Here is an 18,737-nt window from a genome sequence, read left to right on the forward strand (position 1 = left end):
AATGTATGACTATCCATACAAAATTTTTAAAAAGACTTTGTATCACTTCCTATCAGGTAAAATCAAGAGACGTTTGACAATGATTCACTAAAACCTTTTTTTTTTTTTTTTTTCCTAATTTAGGACTACTTGGAAATTAGAATTCTAGATAAAAGATTGTAGTCCTGTGCCATAGTCTGATAGCCTGTTCATGAACCAAAATAACTTTGCCTACAATTGCTATATGCTGCTGTTAAGTTTTTCTTTAGTTTGCACAGTGATGGAAAATGATCTTCAATTAAATGCCCTGGGTCTTTTCTTTTTTTCATAGACAATTACTACAGTGTGATTACTCCTCAAGTTTTTGGAAATTTAATGGTATCTTAAGAATGAAAATACCAGAATTTATTTCACCATCCTTTTCTTAGCTTTAATGCACATTTACACTTAAATTAATTTTATTCTCATGCTAAGAATGTAAAATATATCTTGCAAATTTCATTTGAATATTCTTATATGGTTTTTAAATTTCTATATAGCAACTGGAAGATAATTTTTTATTGCATGCATGAAGTATATAATAGAGATATATTGAATTTTAGAAGATTTCATAAAATGGGCCAAAGCACAATATCTAAAAAGCATGGACATAAAAGAATGGACAGTGAAGGCCTAATGTCTCATATATAGAGAAAGACTGGATTCTAGCTTGTCTGGCTTTGCTGGTGCCTGACTTCCTTTTTGTTAGCTCAATCCAAACACCACATTTTTGTGAATATGCATCACATTCATTTTGGATTATTTAATTTAACTTCCTTTCCAGATGAACTAGCTTTATTAAATGCTTGCCATGGATGGGCAAACAGAGTTTATGCAGGCTATAAATATCTATGATTAGTTTGGTATAGTATATTGCAATCTAAGGTGTAGCAATTATGTATAATATTTTCTCCCAAGCTTGATAAACCATTTGGGAACAAAAAAGAAAAAAAAAAAAACAACAACAAGAAAAAAAAAATAAAAAAACACCTAGAGTGTAATTTATGCAAACCTTATGAATGTTTGACATTTTCAAATCTTGTATTTCTCAGAGATCCTGGTCAGCAGCACACATACATACTGAATTTAAGTCCTGAGCTAAAGAAAAAGAATTGTTTGATTCTATGCCTTAAAAATGGGTATAATCTAGGGCAGCCCGGGTGGCTCAGCCATTTAGCGCCACCTTCAGTCCAGGGCCTGAAACTGGAGACCCGGGATCCGGTCCCACGTTGGGCTCCCTGTGTGGAGCCTGCTTCTCCCTCTGTCTGTGTCTCTGTGTCTCTCATGAGTAAATAAATAAAATCTTAAAAAAAAAAATGGGTATAAAAAATGAGTATAATATAAAAATTATATTACTTGAATCATGTTTTTTTTTGCAGATTTTATTTATTTATTAGAGAAAGAAACAGCAGGACCATGAGTGGGGCAAGCATGAGTGGAAGGGGAAGGACAGAGGAAGAGTAGAAGCAGCCTCCCTGCTGAGCAGAGATCCTGACCAGGGGCTTGATCCCAGGACTCCAGGATTATAACTTAAGCTCAAACAGATGCTTTAACCAACTGAGCCTCCCAGGAGCCCCACCTGTGACACAAATTTTGATTCCTCCAACATAATTACTAATTTCAGTGCGATACACAGGTCACCATCCAAAGCTGAATACCCCTACACATATTTATCTACTACATCTATTATTTTAATATATCTTACATATATATATAGATCTATTATTCTAATATATCTTATACTTAATATATGTAGTGTTTAATGTGTCTACACTGCTGAGCTTTTACATAATTTCCACTCATATTTTTAGCCATATGAAGAAATATATTGCAAGATACATATATTTATATATACACACACATATATATGGTAAGCTTCTTTGAGCGAAACTATCTAGGAATTGTAAATAAAATTGAAACCTCCTCTCTGCTTTTCTTTTTTTTTTTTAAAGATTTTATTCATTTATTCATGAGACACACACACACACACACAGAGACAGAGACACAGGCAGAGGGAGAAGCAGGCCTAATGCAAGGAGACTGACGTGGGACTCGATCCCGAGTCTCCAGGATCATGCCCTGGGCTGCAGGCGGCACTAAACGGCTGTGCCAGTGGGGCTGCCCTCACCTCTGCTTTTCAAGGCCTCAATATTTACTGCAGATGATAGCACATGTACAAATAAAAATAATACATACAGCAATTCAGCAGTGTGGCAGGATACAAAATCAATGCCCAGAAGTCAGTGGCATTTCTATACACTAACTATGAGACTGAAGAAAGAGAAATTAAAGAGTCAATCCCATTTACAAATGCACCCAAAAACAAAGATACCTAGGAATAAGCCTAACTGAAGAGGTAAAGGATCTATACCCTAAAAACTACAGAATACTTCTGAAAGAAATTGAGGAAGACGCAAAAAGATGGAAAAATATTCCATGCTCATGGATTGGAGGAATGAATATTGTGAAAATGTCAATGTTACTGAGGGGAATTTACACGTTTAATGCAATCCTATCAAAATATCATGGACTTTCTTCAGAGAGTTGGAACATATCACCTTAAGATTTGTGTGGAATCAGAAAAGACTCCAAATAGCCAGGGGAATATTAAAAAAGAAAACCAGAGCCGGGAGCATCACAGTGCCAGATTTCAGGTTGTACTACAAAGCTGTGGTCATCAAGACAGTGTGGTACTGGCACAAAAACAGACACATAGATCAATGCGACAGAATAGAGAACCCAGAAGTGGCCCCTCAACTTTATGGTCAACTAATATTCGACAAAGCAGGAAAGACTATCCACTGGAGAAAGGACAGTCTCTTCAATAAATGGCGCTGGGAAAACTGGACAGCCGCATGCAGAAGAATGAAACTAGACCATTATCTTACGCCATACACAAAGATAAACTCAAAATGGATGAAAGATCTAAATGTGAGACAAGAATCCATCAAAATCCTAGAAGAGAACACAGACAACACCCTTTGTGAATCTGGCCACAACAACTTCTTGCAAGATACATCCATGAAGGCAAGAGAAAAAAAGCAAAAATGAACGATTGCGACTTCATCAAGATAAAAAGCTTCTGCACAACAAAAGAAACAGTCAACAAAACTAAAAGACAACCTACAGAATGGGAGAAGATATTTGCAAATGACCTATCAGATAAAGGGCTAGTATCCAAGATCTATAAAGAACTTATTAAACTCGACAGCAAAGAAACAAACATTCCAATCTGGAAATGGGCAAAAGACATGAAGAGAAATTCACAGAGGAAGACATAGACATGGCCAACATCACATGAGAAAATGCTTGCATCACTGGCCATCAATGAAATACAAATCAAAACCACAATGAGATCCCACCTCACATCAGTAAGAATGATGAAAATTAACAAGACAGGAAACAACAAATGTTGGAGAGGATGTGGAGAAAGGGGAACCCTCTTGCATTGTTGGTGGGAATGTGAACTGGTGCAGCCACTCTGGAAAACTGTGTGGAGGTTCCTCGAAGAGTTAAAAATAGAACTTCCCTACACCCAGCAATTGCACTCTGGTGATTTACCCCAAAGATACAGATGCAGTGAAACGCCAGGACACCTGCCCCCCGATATTTATAGCAGTAATGTCCACAATAGCCAAAGTGTGGAAGGAGCCTTGGTGTCCATCAAAAAATGAATGGATAAAGAAGATGTGGTCTATGTATACAATGGAATATTACCCAGCCATTAGAAACAACAAATACCCACCTTTTGCTTCGGCGTGGATGGATCTGGAGGGTATTATGCTGCGTGATATAAGTCAATCAGAAAAGGACAAACATTATATGGTCTCATTCATTTGGGGAATATAAAAATTAGTGAAAGGGAATAAAGGCAAAGGAGAGAAAATGAGTGAAAATATCAGTGAGGGTGACAAAACATGAGAGACACTGAACTCTGAGAAACGAACAAGGGGTAGTGTAAAGGGAGGTGGGCAAGGGGTTGGGTTGATTGGGTGACGGGCACTGATGGGGGCACTTGGTGGGATGAGCACTGGGTGTTATGCTACATGTTGGGAAATCGAACTCCAATAATAATAATAATAATAATAATAATAATAATAATAATAAAACAAATAAAAATAATACAGAATAGATTGTATTAAATGCTTCCATAAAGATGTATCTGAAATATGAATAGTCCAGATGAAGGAGAAATGCATGCAACTGGAGAGAACCAGGAATGTATTTGAAAGGATGTGGGAACCCAATAGGTTCTTAAAGACCAAATAAGACTTTGAAGGGAAAAAAAAAAGAAAAGGAAAGAAAAGAAAAATTAGGGTTATTCTAGGTGGATGAATGATATAAGTTAAGAAACAAAATTATTTCATGATGCAGCTGAACCATCAGAGATAGAGTACAAATCATTCTTAGGTACAGTTTGCCCATTTGGATTTTGCTTGCATCTTAAGCAGAATATTTGCCAATAAGATATATATTTTCTGCCAAGTCCCAGTCATTCTCTTAATTCTCATGCCTCAAACTTCAATAATCATTTTTGACTTCATCATATTTATTATTCACTAATCCATTTGCCCAATCACTTATTTAATTCAGGCATGCAATAATATTTTAAATACTATGAGCTAGGCAATAAAGAACAAAAACATGAACAAATCGAGAAGCTTTCTCTTGATAAATTCACAGAAAATAAATTATAATATGGTGTATTAGATATTATAATGGACAGTTTAAAGAATGCTATAAGACTAACGGCACAATTCTGCTCAGTTTTGCCAAAATTCACCGTGAACCTACAATGTGGCAAGTATCCTGCTAATTAATAAGAATTTAAAGATGAATGAAACTTGATCTATACACTCTCTTTCCGCCTATGACAGAGAATACAGAGAACAAACACATAATTATAGTAGAGTAGTAAAAGCTGAGACTGAGATGTGATCATTAGAGGGATTAACTGAATCTATTTGAAGAAAAGGTGAGTTAAGGGAAGTTTCATCTACTACGTGCACCTTTCCTTAACTTCTATTTTCCTGCAAATAGAACCAATTCTTGAAAAAGTGCTCTGTGAGTGAGTACCTCAGAGGCAACATACAATGCAAACAGAGGGCCAGTTTAGATTTATATCTAACAGAATCAAAGCAGATATAAGCCATGAATGCTAGACTTCAGATATGGAGAATCTTAATTACTTTTTGCGAGAGATCTCTTTGCACTTTTCAAATCCCAGATGTCTACCTTAAAGGGTGTGATTTGGCCCAACTCCATAGATAGACAGAAGTGTCAAGGAAGATGATATGTGAAAGATCACTGGGTTTCTCAGACAGAAAGACATGAGTGACCTCAGAATAAGAAAATTAGTAGAGTGGCTTGCAGGAAGTTGGAGGGCAGTGGGGGGGACGGTGTGGCGGGGAGAAGAAAGCAAAATAAGGAATGGAGTGGGAATAGTAAATAGTGACTACCTTATCCAGACAAGAAAACAGGGAAAAATGAATTAACTAGAGGAAGAGAGGGACTTAATGTTTACATATTACCAATAATATCCTTGCTAGTCAGCTGATCCCTCAGATATTCTCCAAGTATACCACGTTAGTGCTAGGAGCTAGGAGCACTTAAAACTGATTCATCCTAAATTTACCTATCCCTTGCCTGACACCCCTCCAAATGTTATGCAGTTTTGAAGTTCATCTTTCTCTCTTCAAGTCCTACCAGATTACCTTAGTTAGTCCACACAAATTTAGTTCTTTATACTAGCTCTGCTACTTTGACACTTAAATCCTAATTTGTTATCCTCTCATTGCTTCAGTTGTACCCCACCACACCAACACAAACCTCTGTCACCAAATCTTAAGTAGCCATGCATATGTGTTTTGACAACATACCTTAACCACTATACTCAGCTTGTTATAATGCACAATGAATTCAGTTCTAAATTATCTTCTGTGTGCTTGTTTTAAGCTTTTACCACATATGCCCTAAGTGTACTAGTTGAAATCCACACTCTCCCTTAATAAATGTAAAAGTGTCAATTATTGCCCATCTCAATCTTTTTATTTTCTTACCTAAATGGTCTTAACGTTTTTCCTTCAGTTTTTATATACTAGTCTCTTCATTTTTTCTTTGCCATTTATTTTGGCAGCTGTTTCAACTTCCATTATGACTAACTGACCAAGACTACACATGATTTATGTGTTTCAAAAAATATGTTTTTCTTTTTTCATTTCAAATTCCTTTCTTGATGATGCTCATAATTGTTAATTGTACACTTGGATGTCAGGAGGTATACAGTAGATCTAATGATATTAGTTACAACTTATTTGGTCATAAGTGATAGAACATAGCAAACTAGGCAAGGCTAGGAATACTAGTATTAAAGCACTAAAATAAATAAATATTCAAACACATTTTTTTAAAAAATAAGTAAATAAAAAGTACTGTCTCATACAATCAAATCATTACAAGGGCAGAGGTGCATCTGGAATTCAAATTTAGCTGGACACAGAACCTCTGTGCTTCTGGGCTGCTTCAATTAATAATTTTCTATGCACATTGGCTTAATTCTCTTAACATTTTAATCCCTTTAACATTCTCACCACTCTATCCATAAGATGGAGATTTAGCTGTCAATAGCTAACAAGTTTCATATTCCTCAACTATTATCATCAAAGATGTAAGAGAAATAACTAACTTAGTTTTGAATTTTTTTTTTTAGTTTTGAATTTTGAAAAATATCGTTAAAAATTACAGGAAATGACTCTCAGAATCCATCTCTAGAAACCTTAGTTATGGAAAAATCGAATATAAAAGAGCAGAAATCTGGCAACTGGAGACTTCCTCTGATCCCATAATAGAAGTAGGTGTATCAACCAGGCAGTGACATCCACTCTTATCTACTACATTTTGTTGGCATTATTTATCACTGCATCTCCAGAGTCTAGAAGTTAATTATATATTTTTTTCTCACAATTCGGAGTGCTGTCAGATACAGTCTAGTCATCTTTCTCTAGATAATATATCTGTATTTCTAAATTGAGGAAATAGAACATGACATTTCTGTGATTCAGGAAATTTACTGGTATTATATTGGCTCTTCAGAGAATTGTGATAACTTAATATCTATATTTTACTTTAGCATAGCTATTGAAAATAGTGGTGGGTGACCAACTGGCATTGTGGTTAGCAAAAACTCTTTTAAAAGAAAAGTTGGAGGGATGCCTGGGTGACTCAGCAGTTGAGCTCCTGCCTTCAGCCCAGGGCATGATCCTGGAGTCCCGGGATCCAGTCCCACATCGGACTCCCTGCATGGAGTCTGCTTCTCCCTCTGCCTCTCTCTCTCTCTCTCTCTCTCCCTGTGTCTCTCATGAATAAATAAATAAAATCTTTTTTAAAAAAAAGTAATATATGGAGTAAAATCAGCATGGTTGTTATAAACTGTGGCAAATTAATATCGCTTGTAGTTATTCACTAAGTGAATTGCCTTTCCTGTGTTTATTATAATTTGACTAATTAAATCTTCAAGAATATAGGAATGTTAAGAATAATTATACTCTCTGTTGAAGAAAACATATCACAAATACATATAAATCTTTCTGTGCTCTATTTTATATTATTATATCTTATCTAACCATATGATTTGGATATATACATACTTCAAAATAAAACATATATCATTTTATTTCATCTAACTGCATGACTTGGATGTATACATGCTTCAAAATAAAGTACAGAACATATCTTTAACTAGGGCTAATCTACTTCAAGTTTTAAAATTCCATTCTTAAGAAGAATGTTGTTATAATATACGTGTTGAATTTTTGTCTGTGCCTAGAATCTACAATGTGAGTTAGGAAGTGACCTTTAATCACTGATAATTTTTTTAAAAAATGAATAGATTTGACTTAGAATTTTTTCCTTTTTCCAAGAAAATGATGTGGTTTTCTTCTTTAACAAAAATTATCTTAATTATTGGCTCTATCTCAACTTTTTAAGTCCTCTCAGGGGATTTGAATATAGCATTTTATTATTTACCACCTAATATGTTAATCACTTTTGATAATAATTATTATCACTGCTTTTTAAATTATAAAATAAGTGAATCAAACTTTATTTCTTTGTGCCAGGCATTGTGCTTAATATGTCACTATTTATTATTTAATATTTCTTCATATATTTTTTCATTCAACAAATATTTATTGAGTTTGTATAGTGCTTTAAGCACACAAAAACTTTACTTCAAGATCTTAATGGTGCAGTAGAGGGAATGTTAACTAAATTAAACAAATGCATATTATATTTTTTCAAGTAATGATGTGACCTATGGAAAAAATTGGGGGTGCCTGGGTGGCTCAGTTGGTTAAGCATTGAATTCTTGATTTCAGCTTACGTCGTGATCTCAGAGTCCTGAGATCAACCCCCCCAAACCCTGCTCCCCCTGCCTGGCTCTGCACTCAGTGAGGAGTCTGCCCGAAATTCTTCCTCTACCCACCCCCTTGCTTGCAAGCTCAATCCCTCTATCTCAAATAAACAAATCTTTAAAGATAAAAATATAAATAAATGTAAAAAAAGCAGTCTAAGAGAGTGGCAGGGGCTGTTATTCTGGATGGCATGGTAAAGGAAGACTTCTTTAAGAAGTTACTATTTCAGGCAAGAACTGAATGATGAAATGTGGAAGTAAAATATATAAATATCTGGGAAAGAGGTTTTTAGAACTGGGGCCAAAAAGTGCTGAAGTCTAAATAGAAACTTTTGAAGTCGTGCATGGGAGAATAACATAATTTGACTTACATTGATCAATCAATAGGGATTAAAAGCACAGTATCTAAGGTCAGACTAGGTGCCTGAATTTAAATGAGCCATGCTGACGCATCCTGGCTCTGTGGCCACTGCAAGTTACCTTACCATAGGGCCTCAGTTTGCTCATTTAGTGTAAGGATCATATTCCTTTCTCACAGTTTAGAAATTAGGATTAAAAGAGGATATCCACCCAGAAAAATTAGCACAGTCTGTAGCATATAGTATCTGAAAAATGTTAGCTATTATTATAACTCTATCATTACTTTTTTTAATGTTGCAAACCAAGATCATTTTCCTGCCTTTAATGTAGGACTATAATCTATGGTTCTCACCTTACAGACAGAACTTCTAGAGAAACTGCACTGTTGAGAAGTGTATACTAATCATGCACCTGTGTCTATAGAGGTGAAAGCTCTGATTTGGGGGAACTCTACACTCTTAGTTACTTTCCATCAAAGGAAGAATAAATTGAGAATGATTAAATTAAGTGAACTGGAGAAAGCCTATTACTAATGTAAATCATTATAAAAGCTTCAGTAGGCAAAGAAGTAAAAAACTAGAGAATATAATGTAGTATCTTTGGATAGTCTTCTGTAGACAATTAAATTGCTAGAAGTGAGACAGTACCATTAATAATTGCACATTTCATTTAATATATAATTATTCATTGTGGCCTCGCTAGCTTTCTTAAGCTTAAAAATGGAAGTGACCCTTTTATTCTGACTGTACTTATTCCTCTGAGTATCTAAAAATGTCTCCATTTATCTTCATTCACCTTGTACCTAGTGCATAAGGAAGGAAATACTTCTTTGTCTCTTTAAGACTGGAGTGTCAGATGAAAATATTCATTCCTCCTTAAGAGGACAAGAAATACTTACCTCCCTGGAGATAATAAATATGCTGATTTATTACATGTCTAGTACTTCAAGTGAAAAGGATATTTATGGACAGACAATTCTGAAAAACAGGGATGAATAATAGTGGAATATAATGATTCTAAAAGAGCCCAATTCTCTATTCAAAATATGTCACAAATTTAGAAAAAAAATATAAGATAATTATTCAGCAAAATGCTTAAAGCTACTACCTAATCATTTATTGTATGAGTAATTACCAAACACATAATTATATCATCTGTTTATAGTTTCTTTCAGTTACAAAAAACCTTCATGGTCATTACCTTTTCTGATTAAAATGAAAATAATAATACTTAAGATTTACTGAGAGTGCTTACTCTGTGCTAGGTGTGCTTTCCAAAAATAATCTCCTTTAATTCTAATAAGACCTCTGATGTAGATTTTATTATTCCATAATTCACAGATCAAAAACTGAGATACAGAAATGCTAAGTAGTTTGCCCAAGCTTTCACAGATACTGATTTCTACATCCTAGTTCCAAATCTTGCCCTTAAGTATGACCTTGTGGTTTTTCTTACAAGCTTACCCTCTGACAGGATAACAGGACAGGGATTGTTTTAAACTTTTAAGTAATATTTTTTTTGAATAACAGCATCCAAGAAGATAAGTAATTTGTACAAGATGGCATAGTCAATCAGAGGCAACCAGGACACTCAGCTGGGAAGAATAAAGCGTCTAACATTTGTAATAGTCAGGTGTTGCCCATGGATGCAATCAAAATAAAAATAAAAATAGTGCAACACCAAAGCTTTTTGGACTTTTCGGAAAATATGCCCCAGCAAGTTAAATTTTCTAGATGGATAAAGGTGCTCTTAATTTCAACTGCAGGGCTGAATTAAGTTTACTTTCAGCTTTTTTTTTTTTTTTAAATCTTCAAATTGTTCATTCATTCTATCCATTTTGGTCACAGCTCAAATATCATATTTTCTGATAGATCTTCCCTGATAACTTATATTAAATAGCAACTTTCTTCCCTATCTCAGTCACTCCTGCTGCATAACTATCACACCTCAATATATTTTCTTTATAATGCTTACCATTAGGTTAATTTAATTGTCATTATCTTTCTCCATCACTAGAATATAAGCTGCATGACAGTGTTACCTTTCTGTTTGGTTTGCTACTCTATCTCTAATGTTTAGACAAGAACCTGCAGTCACAGAAGATAATAAACTTCTAGGGAATGAATGAATGAGTTCAATATAATTTTTGAGTTCTAAAATACAATGTAGTCACTAACGTGTATATATGAATGTATATATGGATAGACACAGATACATAGACACACACAGACACAAAAAACAAACATATTCACACACACTGCGTTTTTAGAACTGAAATTCTATTTTAACTCCAGACTTTTAATTAGCAATAAGATCACCAACCATATTGTTAACACTTGAAAAGAGACTTAATGAAAACATAAATTCAAAGTTGTGTCTAATGTCTTTAATGGAGAACAACAAGCCAAGAGAGAAATAAAAATGCATCCCCCAGTCTTCATTAGAAAACATCTCAAGCCCATCGGATTCATAAGCTCTTCAATGTTTGATTTTTGTAAAACAATGTAAGAAGTTTCAAAAGACAATAGAATCACTGGAAAGCACTCAATGAAATAGTAAGGTTAAAGTGCACAGTTTAAAAGAATCCTCAAGGTACTTTAGAAATTGTTTAACCAAAAGAACAGAGATGGTTATGTCACTGAATCACAATACTCTGATATTTTTGTTATTCTCCTGCTTAAATTAAAATAGGTGATTATTTAGTTCCAAATCACAAAATAAGTTACTCAAAAGATGTATGTTTGAGTGAAAAAAAAACAGGCATATCAATTAAATGTAATTACGAAGCTTAGGTAATCTAACTTACATCCTCTATGCAACAAATTCTCTAGTTAAGAATGTGACCCAAATTCTATCTTCCTACATTACCCCTTAGTGGTTCTAATGGATTTGAGCCAAGTTTTGAAAAAGCTTTTATAAAGCCAATTTTTTATTGCCATCCTTGATGGCTTAAGCTCATGGTATCTACACATTGCAAACACTGATAAAAGTATACATGCAACCTGAGACACGGTATAGAAAGAACCAATATAATTTTAAAGGTTCCAATAGCAAAATAATAGAGTTGGGTGCAGGGAATATTTTCTGAGGAAATTACTCCAAATTTGATTTTAAATATGAATAGAAGTTCACCATGATAGAGAGAAGGGAAGGGAAAGGAGACAGACAGAATAGCAATGACAAAGTTGCAGACAATATGGAGCTCTAAAGGAATTGAAAGGGCCAGGTGACTGAAGCTCTGAGAGTGAAGTAACAAGAAGTGCTACAGAATACAGGAGAGAAGAATGGCAAAATCATGCTGGACCTTGTCATACAAGTTAATGAGAAGTACAGGTTTCTGCTTAGCTTTTATAGCAACGAGAAGCATTGAAAAAATTTAATATGTGCATGTGTGTCTGTACACATAGGTAATACATCAAGTTTGGGAAAGAGTATCAATGAAATAGAATTATTTTGGCAGGGTAAATGTCCAAATGTTAGGTATTTTCAAGAGCAATAATGTAGGAAAGAATGCCTTAACTGAATCACTTGTCTTCAAACCCCCGCTATACTACTAATTTCCAGTTTGTATCTCAGCAGCTTCTTTAACCTGAGGAATTAGTTCCTTAGTATGAATGAAACTGGTTGTTTTTCTAGCTGTTGTTGGTGGTGATGATTTAGAATAGAGTCAAACCATTCTAAAAGCAAATAACAAATGAAGAAGAATCTACTGGTTTTCTCCTCTGCATCCCATCTTCCTTTCTTAGACATTTGCAAGTTCTATATAAGTATCCATCCCTGTCCCATACAGCTAATTACCTCAGGGGATAGGTGGACTCAGGTGCATATTATTGTAAGGTTCAATGCAAAATAAAATGAATTTTCCTTGTTAAAAGTTATTAAGAATTTCAAAATGGCGCTAGCAGCATATTAAGCTAAGCCAGAAGTCCTGTGCTGCATAGCCATTGAGGTCAGCCCTGGGAATTTGGCCTATGGTAACCCAAAGAATGAGTTTGATTCCTGATTATACTAGGAATGGTTATGGGGCCAAAATTTCATAAAATGAGATACTGGGGTGGGGAAAAGTTTGTTCTGGCTTCTGAGAATTTTCTTATTTCTTAGGAGAGGATGAAGAAAGAGATGATCTCTTTGCTTCCTCTTGTTATACTTTCTGGATTTGATAGTTGAAAATGTTTCATCATTTTACATCTTGAAGGAAGCAAATGTTTATAATGGCAGAGACCAGAAATAAAAAGAAGTGGTATAGTTGATCACATTGCTGTCCCAATAAATCAACCAACCCAGACAGCCAACATGAATCAAGACTTCCTATTACACCAATAATATATTTGCCTTATTATTTGTCATTTTGAGTCAAGGTTTTCATTATTAGAAGGCAGAAGCATTCCAACTAACAAAAATAATACTCTTTCAACCTAATTTTGCTAAAAGAAGTATTCCTTTTCCAGTTGCTAATATTTGCTGCATTGTTAAATATTTTTAGAGCTGAGCATGTTTGGAAGAAATGAATATTACATAGAATAACAGAAGTTGTCAGCTTATTTCTCAAGAGAAAGAGATCATATGACATAAAATAAAATGCAATAACATTATTTATGTTGGAATATTCTAGGAGGATAAAGGTTTAATTGCAAAATAACTGCCAGGTGAGTAACAATATTCCAGATTTCCTTCTTCTAACATTAAATATAAATATGTATTTTGATTCTATATTTGTAAGAAAGTTTTGTAATGAAACCAGATATCATCCAGAGCTCTCAAAAGGCAAAAGAAAACGATCACACAGTGCTATCAGATAAGTGTCAGACCAGAGAATGACAACAAAAATTAATCAGAATAAAATTATGTAAGACAAAAGGGAACTGTTTTCCCTGAAGAATTAATTAAAGTACATATCCCAATCTGCAACATCCTCTCTATCCATTTCCTTCTCAGTTTGTGTATGGTTACATATACCCTTTAAAGTAAAAAAATAGGGCAGCCCCAGTGGCGCAGTGGTTTAGTGCTGCCTGCAGCCCAGGGCGTGATCCTGGAGACCCGGGATCGAGTCCCACGTCGGGATCCCTGTGTGGAGCCCACTTCTCCCTCTGCCTGTGTCTCTGCCTCTCTCTCTCTCTCTGAATGAATAAATAAATAAGTCTTAAAAATAAATAAATAAATAAGTTAATTAATTAATTAATTAATTAAAAAAACAGAAAAATGACACCGGATCTATCCACTTTAGTGAGTCTATAGAATAACAATAAGACATTTTAGTTTCCTCCATGGACAAATTTATTTTTAGGAACTGAAAAGAGAACAATGTCCTTGTTCTGGATTATAGCAGCAATAAAGTGGTAAAGCTAAGCTTGACCCCAAATCTAACTGAAGCCTATGCTCTTAATTCCTCCAAATCAGAATCATAGCTATAGTGGAAGGAACCTCACATGCTGGGCCAACAAAAAAGGAAATAGAAACAAAAACTACTCGAAAAGTTTAGCCAAATCTTTAAAGACATGATTTTATTACTGAGTGAATCTTAAAGGCTAAGTGGAAAATTTACATGTAAAAGTAGTAAGTAAACTTTGAGTCAGAAAAGGTAACATATATAGATATTTACTGCAGCTCTCTCTTATGAGTAGTCCTGGGGTTTCTGTGGGTGGTAGAACCTATTTGATGAGGCTAATTTGATAATATTGTGTAAGAGTTCTTTGGGCAGGGGAGATTAGGGAGCATGTTTCTACACCATGATTTTATCCCTGCCCTAAAGAAAATTTAAAATCCTCTTGGAGAGGGACACCTGGGTGGCTCAGTGGTTGAGTGTCTGCCTTTGGCTCAGGTTGTGATCCTGGGGTCCTGGGATTGAGTCCTGCAGTTGGCTCTCTACTCAGTGGGGAGTCTTCTCCTCCCTCTCCTTTAGTGAGCCCCTCTCTCAAGTTAATAAATAAAATCTTAAAAAAAAAAAGAAATTAGAAGACCACTATCAATGGATTGTTCAAGGCAATTTATGTACATGTAGCAGAAAGATCTGAGCCAGATTTCAAAGCATAGGTTAAATTTATAGTATAGGAATAGAAAGCATTCTAGGATGATGGGAAACAATGGGTAAAAATAGAACAATATGCAAATTTTTTAACAATAGGCAAATTTAAGTGAAAATAAATGTGACAAAAATTGAAACTTCATAGAAAGAAAAAAGAGAACAAAGTGGGAAGTTGGTCCTCACTTCCAGGCTTTGATTTTGGAAGTAAACACTGTGGATATCCTCAGGAGTTTATTGAGTACCATGGTTGTTCCTGTCACACCATTGAACAGAATGACTTAAATAGGGAGAGTCTAGAGTCAGAAAAACCAGTCAAATAACAAATATAACATGACAGATTAGGATATGGTTGTGGCAGTGGTTTCGGGGAGAATAAAGGATATTATAAGGAAAGAATCAATAAAAGTTACTAACTGATGAGATAAAAAGGTGAGGGATAATGAGGTATATCTGACAATTCTAGTACTACAGCCACAAAGACAGGAATAAATCCAGAAAGAGGTTTTTTAGGGTGACAACATGCCATATAAGTGGAAATAACCAGCATGCTTCCCTGTAATAGAAAGTAGAATATAGATCTAAGGGATATCCTCATAGAGAAAACAACTGTGATTATTTGATGAACGCTTTAAAGTAGGGGACATGGACAAAGTATTGCAGAGACTTTGTGTTTTCTGGCTCTAGAGGCACCAGATCACTTTTCTGCCTGAAAAGTTCTTGTTTGCTTTCTTACCTGTAAATATTTTCTTACCTGTAAAGTCTAAGCACAAAAGTTATTCTAGCATAGGTTTCTCTGACAATGGAAAGTATTTTCTTTTTTCGGTCCTTTAACACCTATTTGTTTATTATACAAATACTCATTGAGTGCTTACTGTGACCTTTACATTGTCCTGGATGTGGTGGAAGTAGCAGTGAACAGAACAAACAATATCCTTGCTCTTATGGGTATGCTTACATTCTACATTGGTTAGGCAGCCACCTACCCAATCAATCAATCAGTCAAAAGTATAATATTCCAGAGATGATAAACCTGTTTAAGTGGAAAGCTATTTTGGATTATATAATCACAAAAACCCAACTGACAAAATGATATTTGATCAGGGACCTGAAGAAAGGAAGTGAGTAAACTTACTGGACAAGGAGAATGTCCCAGGTAGAGTGACAAGCAATTGCAATGACCTTGAGCAGGAGCGTGCTAAGCATCTTTGAACAAAGAGGCTAATGTGTTTGGAGTGAATAGGTGTGTTGGGGTATTGGTGACAGGAAAGAGTACCAGGAAAATACTGGAGATCTAGATCTTTAGAGTTTTATAGGCCATGGTTAAGGATTTGAGAAGTCATTCAAGGCTTTGTTTTTTTTTTTTTTTTTTTAAGATTTATTTATTTATTTATTTATGATAGACATAGAGAGAGAGAGAGAGAGAGAGAGGCAGAGACACAGGAGGAGGGAGAAGCAGGCTCCATGCCGAAGCCCGACCTGGGACTCAATCCCACATCTCCAGGATCGCGCCCTGGGCCAAAAGCAGGCGCTAAACCGCTGAGCCACCCAGGGATCCCCTCATTCAAGGCTTTGGATTGGAAAGTCATCTAGTCTGAGTGGCACTGAGTCTGGTCAGCCACCTCATGACAATAAGTGTCACTAATGGAGTGAAGAAGGCCTGTGGTACCAGAAGAACTCACTAAGCAATTTTAACATGTGAGTGAGAAACATGGAAATGATGACATGGTCAAAAAATAAAAACAAAACCCATCCGTTGGGATTACTGGAAAAATAGGAAGCTAAGAAGTAAACAGTTAAGTGAAAGAAAGAGCAAAGGAAAGGACCTGTAATAGATACTGTGCCTTTTCTCTCCAGCAGGCTGTGTACTCTCCGAGCTGCATGTGGCTCCCAGCTGCCCCTCATTTGGAGAATACTCTCTAGACTAGATGATATCTCTAAGCTTCTCATCTCTCAAAGCCTCCTCATTGATGATTGACAGACATAGGGAATAAAGAGGCCCTTTACCTGGCTGACGGAACAACTCTACAGTGCTGTTCATGTTGTAGGGCTTTCATCTGTGGATCAGACCAAAGCTACCTGTGCCTGAGACCACATCCTTGCTCAATTCCTCTTTCCTGCCACATTTGGAATCACTCCCCTGCTTCTAGAGGATTTTCCTAAGGGGGACTCCCTCTATCAGTCATTTTTAGGCTTTGCTTCTCAAAAATCTGACTCAAAACAAGTCTTATGTTTTCTGTCATTTTCATTTTCCACAGCATCAATACAATGCTGAGTTTGCAATCAGTACATAATAAATATTTGTTGAATTAAAGAATAGACATCAGGGACGCCTGGGTGGCTCAGTGGTTGAGTGTCTGCATTTGCTCAGGTCATGATCCCGGGGTCCCAGGATCAAGTCCCACATCATGCTCCCTGCAGGGAGCCTGCTTCCCTCTGCCTATGTCTTTGCCTCTCTGTGTGTCTTTCATGAACAAACAAAATAAAAATCTTAAAAAAATAAAAAAGGAACAGTCATCGGGTTTTACAAAAGATTAGAGTATGCTGTCTATTAATTCTGTCTATAAATTCCAAATGATATCTTGGCATTCTGGGTATTTATTTCTAATTTAAATAATTTGAGTAAAACTGATAGAATAATATTATATATGCATATATATTTATTTTATTTGCACTTTATAAATAATTATTTTTTATGAGTTACCCTTTCTATGTTTAGGATAAGTTTATTTGTCACTCTCTTTGTCTATAACACAGATAAAAAATTTTGCTAATTAAGGACTTTCTGCCTCCTCTTAAGGCCCCCATTAGATTAATGATGAATATGCTAAACTGCTTACTATCTCCCATGACATCTAACTTTAGTCTGACTCCCCAGGGATGCTGAAAAAGATTTTGCTTATTTGCTGAGCTTGTGCATTTTAAACCTAATGCACATAATCTGGTGAGATAAGTCACAAGAATATTCTATATTTAGTTTGAAGTTCATGATTGTAATATTTGACTTCCTTGGGAAAAATATTCATTGGGAAGTTCTATTCTCCACTCAGGTCAGAGAGACTGATTCTTTTCCAGTACATTATATATCACTCTGCTTCCCCTCATGTCCTCTCCACTTATCCCAATGATTTTCATTAATTGTCATGAAAGATTTAATAATATTCATAGATGTCATCTGGTGTACGTTTTTTAGTTTGTTCTCAAGCACTTTTACATTTTATTTAATTTTTTTTCTCATTGAACTTTCCATTCTATTAACCCAAGTATTACACATGTCTCTCGCCACATGCTTTATGATCATATACTCATTTCGAATTGCCAATATAAGGAAAACGTCCTAACTAATTAGAAAGTTTATTATAACCATTCCAATATAATATAACCAGAAATTATTAGCCTCATTAGTTTCATAATATCCTTTCAAGTTTACCCTCTGCTAAGTCAATTTCAACATTGCTTTAAGTATTGGGTTTGGTAGTACTTCCAAAATGCAGATATATGGTCATTTTCCTCAGATTTCTTGCTTTTCTTAATATGAAAATTAGTGTACATATTGGCCATTGACTATGTATAGGTTTCTGTGGGTAGAAAGATGACTGTAAGCGCCAATGCCTAAATATATCATAAGATATCATAAGATAGGCAATGATAAAGATATCGTCCTTAGGAGATATATATATATATATATATATATATCTATATATCTATATATGGCATATAAGGTTATGTATAGAGTTCAACAATGAGTCACAAGAAAACAGTTCTTTTCTTTGGTTTTTTCAATTGTTCTTCACTGCTTATAAAAAAAAAAAGTCATAACCTGCCATTTGTTAACCTCTAACCTTCATTTTTTTTCTATTCCCTATATTCCCTTTTCTATTACTTATTATTAAGGAAGTAACTCAAGGTCATTGTGTAAGTGTATGGAAG

This window comes from Canis lupus, chromosome 4 (assembly GCF_048164855.1).
Source record: "Canis lupus baileyi chromosome 4, mCanLup2.hap1, whole genome shotgun sequence".
NCBI lineage: Eukaryota > Metazoa > Chordata > Mammalia > Carnivora > Canidae > Canis > Canis lupus.